General features: G+C 45.5%; 1 protein-coding gene across 1 annotated transcript in view; it reads right to left on the minus strand.

The window, feature by feature from the left end:
* Positions 1–9222, minus strand: part of LOC114871961 (zinc finger C4H2 domain-containing protein) — a 174189-nt gene extending 164967 nt beyond the window's left edge. Inside the window, exon 1 of the mRNA XM_046286005.1 lies at positions 9059–9222. The gene's annotated coding sequence lies outside the window, so the exon portion shown is untranslated. The remainder of the gene's footprint in view (positions 1–9058) is intronic.
* Positions 9223–9600: the final 378 nt, after the last annotated feature.

A 9600-nucleotide genomic window follows, 5' to 3' on the forward strand; every position in this document is an offset into this window, starting at 1 on the left:
CGTGCCGAGTTTTGCAAGAGTTTCCCTACGATTACGACCTCTTGTCCAGTCAGCTTCGTTCCGCTCGCACGAGAACCCGTGTATCGCGTATTCAAAACGCGACGCGATGCGTTCGAGCAGGTATTTCAGGCTTTGAACGAGGGACGTGCCGTCGCGAAAACGTGCGAATGTCGCATTTGGATTAACGAACGAACAAGAAGAAGGATAGAAAGAGTTAATAACAAGAAAAGAAAAGTTGAAAACTATCCCGAATTTAGCGAAGTTTACCCCGGTCCAGGATCCTAAGGGTACACGAGTAAAATCGAAAGAAAAACTGTAGAAAATCTGGCAGACACAATAAAAGTTTGCCAAGGTTTTTCTCGCGTGGAATTGAAGGATCGTCGCGACGCGAGCCACGATTCAATCGGCGAAAGGTCAGTCACGAAACGAAGTTGGAAAATGTTCAGGATCCCCTCAGAAGAATACAACACGCAACGTTTTTCTTCGAGGGTGGTGCGCGAATTGCATCGATCGGTGGCGTCAATAAAGTTTTATTCCCCGCACATGTAGGTCGAGCAAGGTCGGACGATGAAAAGAGGAAAAAGGAAAAACGAGAGCACGAGTGTGGCAGACGTGGAAGGGTAAATAAATTTAAGATTCGCGTGTTTCCTGCCGTCAGCCGATTTTTTGATCCCTCCTCGACGACGCGTTACCATCGATTCTTCTATTTCCCGCTTTACGATTCGGCCTGTCGCGTTCTCCAGCTCGATTCGATCGCCGATCGAACACGGTTTTTATATCAAGGAAAACGTGAGACGTCAGTGAATGCAAAGCGTTCGCCACCTCGATCCGGGCTCAATTTCCCTGCCTCCGATATAACAATAAAAATATGCCGATAAAAGAACCGACAATCGAGCGCGATCATCCCGAGGGAATGGAAAAATCTAGGAGATACCGTCTGGTAATGTACTCGCGATAGGACGAACGTAACTGTTTCATTTTTCACGCATGCGAATCGTTTCTTTCGGGATGGTCGAGCTTCTCCCCTCGTATCCACCGAATTCCAATATTATGATAATCCACGGGATCGAACGGTTCGCGTCGACGTTTCACGAAAACGACCCTCGAGCTTCCTGTAAGACGCTCGGCAGCGAATTAGTAGACGTCGTCGATTCTACGGCTCGATTCTGCGCCCGACAGACGGGTATTAAAGGGCCGGCAAAAAGGGCAATCGCGAGGGCGCGAATTAAAATCTGGTATTTCAAGCGGATGGAAGCGGAGTGGTTTGCCAGAACGATCCACGGATGAGATAGGAGAGCGATTTGCGGCGCGATAACCGAGTCACGAGTGAGCGTAAATCCGGATACGAAACAGGCAACACGCTGTTATTATTCTGACCATCGATTGGTTACGGGCAACCGCTGCCGCTCTGCAAACCCTTCGATATTAATCGTAAATTTATCAAAACTTGGATAATAGAAAGAATCGAATATCAAAACGATACTATAATTAATTCAATCGAATCCCCGAAAGAATAATGTAGCGAAAAGAAAAAAAACCTATAATCTGTCCAGCATTACGAACTCACCCCTGATTCAACAACGACCAGATTCATGAAAGATTCCTCGTCAACCCTGTCGTTGTTTCACCGATGAAAGGGGCTGGTTCGTAGCCAGATTCCTGGGGCAAGGCGGGCAGCAACGGGAGCAACGTGAGCGTAGAGCAGCGTAGAGAATACGAGTAGGTCCACGAGCGGAAACGGTCCGGCTTATGGGGTAATTATTTTTTCAACTGGACGGAAGGGGCGGAGTGTAAGGGGCGCTCACCGCGGGGTCTCCGCTCTGACCAACACAGGAACAAGGGTGAAAATAGAAGAAGGAGGGAGGGGCATGAGGGGGAACAGGGAGAAAGGTTGAACGTACTCATGTCTCTGTAAATACTCGCGTCTGTGCGTCGGGTTAAAGTGTGTGCAAGCACGATCCGGTGGACAGTGACGGCGGGGCGGTGGAGGCGGGTTCTCGCGCCAAGCAGCTGGTTTAAAGCGGTGAAAGCAACACAGAGTACATGAAAGAAACGTTAATTACTGCATTACCGGCTAGCCAACCGTAAAATGTACTACAGCTCGCGGCGTCGTTCTAGCGCCAGCGCTCGGCTAACGCGAAAAGGGGGGTCAAATGCGAAACAAAGTCCCAGGGCAACGAGAGATGCGTCGGAATAATACGCTCGACGGCCGGCTCAACGAGGAATTAAGGGTAAACGAATTACGCATAGGCGACCGAGCCCGGACACGAGTGCACGGCAAATTGTTCCGTTGTTTGCGTTACCTGCCCGCACACAAGTCCAGGGACGTCCCGCTGCCGAAGACAATGCCACGTAGATGGTGTACTACAGGGGGTTCTTTTGATCGATGCTCCTTTCAAGGGACAACTAGAACGACGCGGGGACAACCAGCTAGAGATAGTTATCGCTATCTCTGGACTCCGTTGTTTCCCCATCTGTTCTTCGAATTTTTAATACCTTGCGCTTCGTTCTTCCTTTTCCCTTGACGATATTGATCTATCTATCATCTAGGATTCTCTAGTCTACCTGGTCCTAACTAGTCACGTTATAATTTTATGAAATAATTTAACAAAGAGAAAGTGGAATAACTATTATACTCCTCGGTGAATGGTGGTCCAGTTTGCAGTCAATTAAGACTGGTTGTTTATCGCGATAAATCTGGACCAACGATCGTTTGGTTAAGATCGAGTTAATTTCGTAGCGGTCTATTTCCGTTCACGTTCCATCGAACGTTTCAACATCGACGGATAAAGATCTACCCTCGCCGTTGGAACGGGCCAATCAGCCAAAAAGCCGAAACTGCTGCCGCGGAACATGATCGTTTACGTCTCTGATAATTCTTGTTCGCAAGGGAACTCTGGTCGAGGCTCGTTGAAGCATGAACTTTCTCCGCGTACGTACACGGTAAAAACAGTCTTTCCTCTCGAGGGAACGTCCATTTTGCTTGCCGTTAAAGCGGGCTTCGCGTAAAACACGTGACGCTGACGATCCGTCGTACAGGTCCGGCAATAAAGCCGGTTTTAATAACTTTTTGTTTGCCAACCGAGAGCCAGAGTACCGTGGACAATTTCATCCGCGCTTGAAAATTTTCTCCCAACAGAACGGAAAGGGAAAAGAAAGAACGAACGAATGAAAGAAGGGAGCGGAGAGGTAATTTCAGTCCCGATGTTTGACCAATTCTTCAACAACGGGCCAAGTAATATAACGCGAAAGAGCCACGGCCACCCCCGCTTCTTGTTTCAACAGCGACCGATAAACGCTTGTTCGCGAAGGGTAACCGCCAAGAAGGCAGGGCCAGACTATAAAACGGTATTAAATTGATACAGTGACTTATTTTTATTTGCCGGTGAAAACTTTGCCGCCGAATTAATTCAAATCTATGGCCCCGTGCCTGTGCGTATTATAAAAGTTCTCCTGGGCAAACTCGACCCCGTGTGTTCACCCTTCCTCTCCTCGTTCTTCTTCCATCCCGTAGACCCGGCCAACCCTCTCTGTACACGGAAGCTCATAAAGCCGGACTTTTTGTATTCATGTACGCGACTACAACTTTCAACAGGCCACCCTGGTACAACGCGGGTTAAACGTATTCAAGGTTTCACCACCCTCGGGACATTTTTTTCCACGCACCAGGACACGCAGCTTCTTTTTTACCTCACCTTCTTCTTTCAATTTCTCTTTTTTTTTTCTCGTAATCGCGTATGTGTTGAGAAAGCAACAGCAGCTCGTCGACGTTACCTACGTTTGATTTATTTATCTCGCGGCATATTCGCTCGAGGCGGGTTTCCTTTCTCTTGAGGGATCTCACCGGGGCGAGAATAACCGAGTTATCCCGGCGATCGTTTAATAAATAAGAAGGCGGATTCGATTCGCCTCCGAGAGGTTCGAGCAACTTCCGCGAAAGCGAGCAGAGAACTTTCGTCGGGGATACGGCACGGCCGAGGGAACGGAAACGGATGCGAGAATACACAAGCCGAATGTTGGATCCTCCAACCCGTCTCTCTCTCTCTTTCTCCCCCGGAGAAAAAAAGAAAACATGAGCCTCGTTGAAAATACAATCACGAACAACGGTAGCACGGACCTGGGTAACGAGCAGCAACGATTTACACGATCGACCAAGATTTATTAACAAAGACACAAATGATGTTACACAGTGTTTTGGTTAGATTCTACTCACTGGACAAAATTATATTTTTATTCGATTTAAATTATGAATTTTTATTTTTAAGTTGAAAATAATGTAGATTACTAAATAGATAAAGATTTTTCAACAAAAATGCCTCGATAAAATTTGTAATTTAAAATAAAAAACTGGAAACCAGTCATTTGAACTCCAGTGTTAAATAAATAAAATTTCATTTTTATGAAATATACGAAGGAAAGTTTGTAAATGACAGTATGATTTATTGAAACATTGTGATAAAAGGGAATGAATCTTCGTGATTCGTGGACTTCCTTTTCCGGCCGCATAATTTCCTCGACAAATATGCAGGATCACGCTTCATTCGTCCCTTAACTCGCCACGAATTTCTAACGTCTAACAGCTATGTAAAAACGATTTGTCGCGGTCGTGCCTTTGGTATTCCTGTCTCGGAAATTCTTCGGCGATCCTTTCATTCGCGTTTTCTCCGCGACTCGGGTACGTCGAAACGACAGTGAGATATACCGCGAAAGTGGTCGGCTATTTGCGACGTTTAGAGCATTATTTGCACGTGGAAAAGAGTCTATGCGGCTGGCGTCGCGTGGATTTATACACCGCCGCAAAAAGCAGCACGCTCGCGAAATTAAGACCACCCGGCCGCTAATTTTATGGAGCTCGCGAACCGACTCGATTAATTGGCACACAAAAAGTTTGCCCGTTAAGTGGTGGAAAGTAAAACAAAGGAGGAACGTTTATTTTCACCGTGAGTATCGTAAGTAATTGCAAGTAACGAGAAAATTATTTATCGAGCTTTAGAGATCGATTCGTAATTCCATGACTTCTTTTTTTTATTTAAACATGGATTCATTTTTGAATACGAATATGAACGCATAATACGCACTTTCTACCCTAAACACAATTTCAACACGTGAACTCGTTAGCGTAAAAAAAAAGGACTGCGATCGTTCGAAGGGACGGTGGTAGATTGTAAGCTCGCGAAACACCTTTGACCCCTCAAAAAATCATTAGCGTGGCATATGCATAGGGGGGCGGGTGAAAGGGAGATCCTTCGGTATTCGTGTCTTGGATCCTTGAAGGACTCTCGTTGCCTTTGAAAGTGGAGGTTCTCGGTACCGACGGTCGGGCATATTGCGGATGCCGTCGAGTATTTATGGTACTTGGGGCATTATTTGTGCGTGGAGGGGTCCGTTATAGGGACGTCGAGTGCATCGCTAATATTGGCACACTGTGCCGGCGCTTGGCTGAGCACAATTGGAGCGTTGTGTAAGTACAGACTGCAGCCTCATCAATTACGCGTTCAATTAGTAGAACCCCACGGAAGTGGGTCGCTGGAGGAGGGGCGGGTGAAAGGGAAACGAACGTGTGGCCCGATGCAGTCGCGAAAATCGGTGCACCGTTCGCCTCTTGGAAGCGTAATCGCGAACCCACCGCTTTACCGAACTCGTCGCGAGGATTTTCGAAGACGCAAGATCCCATCGGTTCTCGCTGCTCCCCGATCGGCCGGAACACGCGTTCAGCCTCGAAATGAGAAAAACGAACGGTCGACGAGAGGGCAGGAAGTACGATAATAACGAAACAGAGAAACGCAGGGGAAGAGGAAGAAAAATATTGGTTTGCCGAGAGATTAAGCTCTTCTAAACTCATAAACCATCGTGCTTCGAGGCTGCACCCGTTCCACGACTACCCATCGAATTTATCATTCTTCCAGCGCGCTGCGTGCACGAACTGTATCCCGATTTAACGACGGGAACGCGCACCCGTTCAACGAACATTGTTAACGCGGATTCGTCAGTTTACTCGGTAAAGCATCCCGGATTAAAAGCGAAGGTCCGACTTGTTCCCTTTTCGAAACGACCTAATCCCTAAGAACGCGTACCTATCGTTGAGTGCATCAATTACGAAACGAGTGGTCGAGGTCCCGTTCTCATTAACTTCCTATCCCCGATATGGAACGTCACTTCCGTCTCTGATGGTAGAATATTTTCGAAAAACCGCGCACCCGGCACGATGGTAATCCGAGAATATTAACCGGGGCCATCGGTAACAATATCCTCGGAGTGTCCCCGAACAGTGACTAACTGATCAAACATAGCCCTAGGGCTTGGCTCGGCAACGATGGAAAGGGTCTTTCCGAGTTTTTCGACCCTTGGTAATATCGGCTGATATAACCGTGTACGTAGGTACACAGGAAAAATCTCTCTTCCCTTTCTCCGGTTCCATATTGGTCACGGCTAACTGGCCGGTTCGCTGACGGTGAAACGTGTACTACCCACCTACATATACCTGCGGCCACGAGAATTGCCAATATTGGACGAGCCTCGCCGCGTTTATTATCGCGAGAGCCAAGTCAAAAGTAGCTCTTGATATATCGTCTGCGTTACCGGTGTCCTGGCGCCGATCGGAACATTTAATAGCAATTAGAAATCGTTCACTATCGATCTAACGTTTTCTGTCCAGCTGACCATCGTGCGCATCCATCAACTCCAGAACGTTTCTTTATTTCTAACAGCGAATTTATGAAATAACAGCAAAGTTTTAGAAACACGTATTAGAAAATATTCAAAACGTGTATTGATCGTGATGTATCTCTTGTTTGAAAATTTGCGAACGAGCGTGTAAAAGGGAGGTTTTTCGAGACGATATTTCAGCATGGCGAACGTTTTACTAGCACGTAACACGACAGGGAGCAGAAAGGAAGTGAGAAAAGAAGACGGGAGAACAGACTTCTCTGACCTTCCACCCTTTTCTGCAAGAGGGTGGCGCAAAAAGCGGTGTTTGAAATAGCGTGGCTGCCTTTACGGAATTTTTATTATTGGTTCGTACCTTTGTTACCCCGATCTTCGTTGAAAAAGAGGAAAAGGAAAGAACGGGCAACAGTGGGATGCAGTCAATGCGAGAAAAACACGACTGCGGTTGTTCCGTTGCTTGTAACGATACGTAGTACCTATGCGAGCGTTGCTTTTATTTTTTGTCTCGCTTACCCTCCCTATTTTTTTTTCGAGTGTTGTATTGGCAATCGATAATTTTAATAAAAGTTTGCGGTAAATCGAGTCAAAGGGAGAGCGGAACAGAGCCTCTGTCCGCGAGTTGCGAATTAACGCTGTAACGCGAGCGTGCACGCCGTGTAAGTTAATTCCACCCCGGATGGAAATACTTTTCAAAAAACCGGAATGAAAATTCCAGCCGGCAGGAAGATTGATTTTCAACCGGTGCACGGGATTCGCCCGCAGAGCGTTGCAACCATTTCGTTTACACAAATTCATTCGGCCAAATAATGCGTCGCGTGATTTCTCTTCTCCGCTATACCGGAACTATTGTTTGCCGAAATATCTATTTAATTCTCCCGTGTCTGCTCGTTACACGCTGCTACTATATTATTTCAACGGTGAAATAAAACTGTTCTTGATTCGAAATTAATTTGTGTCGAAAGTTTCTGAAAGGGAGTCCTTTCTTAGCGTTAGGGGATGACAAAGGAACACCCTACATGTACGATCTCATATCCCGCAAGGGAGATGGTGCTACACAAGCTCGTAACACGATAAATAACAAATAACATAATTTTCCTCTATCATCACAAGAGGTTCGGGAACAATTTCTTGAACTCGACCGTGCAATATTAGTCTCCAGAACACTGGGGACTCCGTTTGCTTGCCCCAAGCTCGGCAGCAACAGGTTTCGTGATCGGTATTTGGAAAATAAATACTTACTGATCAGAGTTTGCGACGGTATAGAACGAGTTATTAAAATTTCAAGTGCTCCTTTATTTCTCGATAGGATTATTAGATAATAAAATATAGACTTGTACTACTTCGTAGAAGCGTCAAACCTTTGGTGATTGAAAAATTAACACGTTAGATGTTATAGAAGTCATAGAAAAATATTAATCTAAATAATATTGCGACAAATATAATGCTCCAAATTTGAAATTTGAAAATGAAGTCAACGTCATGCCAGTCAACGTGTTAAATAAGCAATCACCGAGAAAGAGGGTTCTCCCCATTTTTCGCTGTGAGGCCGCAATGGCCATAGAATAGAAAAGTGTGCTATCAGGAAAAGTAAGGATAACGCGTCAAGAAAGAAACGAGCGTCATCCACTTTCGCGTCGCATTTAGCCATCCGGATTGCTTGCGTAACGTAGCGATACGATCGAAGCGTCGCGGTAAATAACGTGGCACTCAGGGGTGCCGCGGAATATTGCAAGATCGTGCGAGAGGTGAAAAAGCATCGCGTTGCAGGGTATATTTTCCCGTCGGTATCGCGGCGTTGTTGTCGCCCGGGACGATGGAAAAATCGTGTTACCGCGTGTACAAGCAACGAATTTACATGAGGCGGCAAATAAAATGAAATGTGTATTACATTTAAAAAGGTAAACACGTTTTACGGGAACGCGCGTGCGCTCGGGATCTCGCACTCGCCTCGACTCGACTTTCTTTGCCCCGGCTACGCCTCGGAAATATGGAAATGAATAAACAACGATATGCATACAATGCCGGGACGGAGATAGAGAACCGAGAGAAAGAGTCTAAAGCTGCGCCTCTGTACGCTACGATATTATAGCGGGGGAAGAAAACAACATTATAAATTAAACGAGAATTTAAAATTTAAACAAGTCCCGACGCGGTTGCCGGCTATTCAAAATACACGCGCGAAAAGAAAGCCGCGGATACGAATACGTGCTCCAGTTATTTTCAAGCCAACGATCCTGAAAACCGTATGTTCGAATAATCACAGCTCCGTGAAGCGATATAAGGCTGAGATTTAAAATTTCTGCATATACAGCAAAACGAATTTCGTTGCTCAGTGAAATTTTTCGTATACTAAATATAAGAAGAAATATAAATCATAAAACATGCGACTCACCGATCGTTGAGTTACACCCTGATGACCACACTGCACCTTGCACTCTCGATGGACCTCAGGTTCACTCACCTTTGTTCTTTATATCACACGCGATTACACATACGAACACGCGAATTATAAAATCACATCGGTAAACGATTAGCAGTTCCGTGTGTACTGCGCGACGAACGCGATAAGACTGAAACGATTTGGAATACCTCAAGTTCAAGCGTAAGGGACATAAACACGGATCACTCTTGTTGATGTTTCGACACGGTCGCCTTCCTTCGAACCTGAAACGAAATCACAGAAATTCATTTGACTACAATTCAGAATCCTACTATTTGCTTTTTAAATTGCTCGATAAAAATTCTGAATTTTGTTTTACCTATGCACGTTTGATTGAAGGTAAATAAACGATATTCGAATCAACATTGTTTCTTTTGCTTTTACAAATACACGAAATATTCTGAACATTTATTGTAATATTTCTTTTCATAGTTATCGAATACTACTTTTACCAGATTTGATGCTTTCAAAAGACAAAACGCCTAGGGGTACCC

The sequence above is a fragment of the Osmia bicornis genome, chromosome 6 (genome assembly GCF_907164935.1).
Source record: "Osmia bicornis bicornis chromosome 6, iOsmBic2.1, whole genome shotgun sequence".
NCBI classification, from domain to species: Eukaryota; Metazoa; Arthropoda; class Insecta; order Hymenoptera; family Megachilidae; genus Osmia; species Osmia bicornis.